Genomic DNA, 3,720 nt, shown 5'->3' on the forward strand with positions numbered 1-3,720 from the left:
CAGACAAATACATAACAAAAACACCAGGACTTACAAATATATATAACATACAGAAAATTGCACTACTGGGTACTGCACACATTCTACGCAAAACACTTTCAATACAGTAAACATAAGAGCACCACAGCAAACCACAGCACATACCCAAGGCGCACAGAGCTGCGCTCGGTAGTGAAGTGAAAGCACGTTATAAAAATAAAACTACTGAATAATAATAATAATAATAATAACATCGAAAAATACCTTAGGAATGAGACCCCAGGTTCGAAATTTTCCCAAGACACCTGATGAAGGCTGGAGGGTATATCAGCCAAAACGTTGTGTTAACAACAAACTATACCTGAGTGAAAGGTAGGATGGAATAGCTTTGATAGTGTGTATGTTGGATGAGAACCACCTGGTACTAAACAACAACACAGAAGATGTTATATAATGCAGTCCTAGATACACTGGATGTACAAAATGACGAGATTGTTACAGCTGGAACACCTTAGACCCTGGTCAGTTGGAATTGGCCTAAGGTTATATAACAACCACATTAATATGAAGACCAAATGTTATCTGAATATTTACAGATTGACTGAAATGTGCTTTAAGAACTTCCCTACCCTATCATGGCCACAACCAAATGAGTAGATCCAGTGTAAGAAGTATACAAATAACTTGAATGCAACAAATTACAATGCTACACGACACTAGGAGACAAATTTGTAGAAATGTTAGAGCGTCGATTAGAATACCTTCCGAATTACTTCGTTCTGTGCTCAAATCCCGTTGAGGTCCAACTTTGTCTTCCCTCTTTTTGGGGTCGATAAAATTGTACAAGTCCAGCATGGAGTACTGATGGAATTTATAAATATCGGACCAGATGTCTTGCGTCATTTGTTTCGGTAATTTGCAATCTGAATTCAAATCCTGCCGCGTCTTTCTAAGATGGAAAACTTAATCCGCCGACTGATATAATAGCTAGGGTGTTACACTCACGATAGTGAGATAGGTGGTTTCGATTTCAGGACCGGGTGATGCGTCGTGTTTCTGAGCAAAACACTTCATTTCACACTGTGTTAAACTTGGGAAGTCTGTTACAGAGACATTGAGTATGCTTCAGCAAGCTTACAGCGACGATGCAATGGCTTGTACACAATGTTTCGTGTAGCACGGGCGTTTCAAACGGCACGACAGAGCCAAAACTCAATCAAGAGCATGCACATCGTTTTTTCCCAACATCTACGGTATTGTGCATCGAGAGAATTCGCCCCCCAGCGCCAAATCGTCAATCAAGAGGACATTCCATGAAAGCGACTGGATCTGTGGAGCACGAAGAATTGGATTCTTCCCGACAACAATACACCCTGTCAACGAGCTCTCCTCACTCTTGAGTTTCTCGCCAAAAACATGGTATCGCTTCCGCAGCCAGGCTTACAACCTGCAGATTTCCATCTCTTCCCCAAGACGAAAATGGAGCTCAAACGTCACCGTTTTAACACCGTTGTTGATGTCCAGAGCGAATTGCAGAAGGTCTTCGACTCGCTTACGGAAAATGATTTCCAGACCGGATTCCAAAAGTGGCAGAAACGCAGGGACCGGTGTATTGCTGCGCAAGGTGACTGTTTCGAAGGAGATGGTGTTAAAACTTAGATAAAGAACTTATTTTTTATTAAACATAACTAGTCCGGGAACTTTTTGATACCACCTTGTAATCTCAGTCACCTATATGTCATAGAAACCGGGTTAGGCACTGATCTTATGAGTCCTAGGGGACATAACAGACTTAAGTATGAGTTTTTCTGTAGAAATTATATACTTCAAGCTTTTAACACGTTAGAATTAGTATAAAAAATGAGGCCGACACAGAAAAAGTTTGTTATTATTAACGTTGAAATTTATTTTATTTTTTACTTATATAAAACAAAATTTACAAGATAACCAATTAAATGCTTTTTCATTTATTGGCACAGAAAAATATATGGTTAATAAAAGTATAAATATATTATGGTTTTTGTGTGTGAGTAAATACATATAAGTTTATACAATACAGAATTATGTCCGGCGAAAATATTTTTAAGACATAATTTCCAAGAGAAATTGCGTTTTGAACTTTTGTTTTTCATAACTGAGGTGAATAAATAAGAAATAGAAAGATGTTGGTTCATAATTTGTAACGATTATAATGATGATTAATAATGATAATGATAATGATAATAATATAAATGATTGTGATTTCTTATCGTAGGCACGAAAGACGATTTGTTATCGAAAACGAAAAGCAGCTCTTACTGAAAATTATACTTCAAAGAGCTGTTTATAACAGGGATAGTAACAGAGAAAATTTATAATATGATCTGTGTCACACCATGTGATAGCAGAAACGAAAATATCGAAATACATCGGTAATTTGTAAGAAAACTTTTTGAGTCTTTGAGCGAAAATTACCTCCATTGTTGTGAATGCAGGGAAACTATTACAGTAAAACAAACAATACCTTCAATCGAAGATAACAATGGAGAGTTATGTAACAGTTATTTCATATCATTCTCTGTTCTTTAAGAAACCTTTGTCAATTTCTTAAAGCATTGTGAAGATCCGCTGTTATTAAATCTCAAGAATAAGAATCCATCAACACGTAATTAATTTTATCATTATCATTTAATCCAATTTAAGGGCGGTGAGCAGACAGACTTATAAGCACATCAGACAAAAATGCATAGTGGCATTTCTTCCGACTTTATGTTCTGAGTTCAAATATCATCACGGTCGACTATGCCTTCCATCATTTCAAGGGTCGATAAAATAAGTAACATTTGAGCACTGGTATCGAAGTAATCAACTCACACCCTAGTACCAGTTCGACAAATGAAACCGTTAGAATAAGTACTAGACTTAAAAATAAGCACTAACATGGATTTTTTCGACTAAACTCTTCAAAGCGGTAACGAAACAAAGCTGCAGTCTAATGATTGAAACAAGTAAAAGATAATAGACAAGAAAATAAAGCAGATCGACCTGTAGAGAAGATGATTTGGTGAGAAATATTACCGGAGCTGGACTATTCTGCACTCTACAAAATATTTAGGTAGAGATATGAATAAAATGGCGTGTGTGAAAAATGACCAAGTACGAAAAGCGAATATTTTGACTGCCAAAATATATTAAAATTTCATCTCAGTAGTAAGAAAATTATTAGTACTTTCAACATACATGCAGTGCCAGATATAAGATATGGCATAATAGTATTGGACTGGGACGTAACAGAACTAAATACCGCAAAGTGTATTACAGGAAATTTTAAACTTTTATTTTATACTTGCTTCAGTCATTAGCCTTCAGCCATGCTGGCAATGCCTTGAAGGCTCTTAGACGAACAAATCGGTACCAGTACTTATTCTTGTTTTAAGCGTGGTACTTATTCTATCGGCCTCTTTTGCCGAACCGCTTAGTTACGGGGACCTAAACAAACCAAAACCATTGAAAAGCGGCGGGGAGCAACATGCACAAACATAAACACAAACACACGCTCACAATAGTTTCTACACAATGATTCTGACTCCAAACGACTATAGATCTCTAGAAGAGAGGATGATAGAAACTATTAAGTGTCAGGAAGTTAATAAGATGTTAGTTATTAATATTGCCTTCTACCTTCCCGACTCACAAGGAGGTTTGTTGCACGCTCTTGGTGACTTAACTATGATTAACAAACCCTAGCATGTGTTTATATAT

Source organism: Octopus bimaculoides, chromosome 5, assembly GCF_001194135.2.
Source record: "Octopus bimaculoides isolate UCB-OBI-ISO-001 chromosome 5, ASM119413v2, whole genome shotgun sequence".
Classification (NCBI taxonomy): domain Eukaryota; kingdom Metazoa; phylum Mollusca; class Cephalopoda; order Octopoda; family Octopodidae; genus Octopus; species Octopus bimaculoides.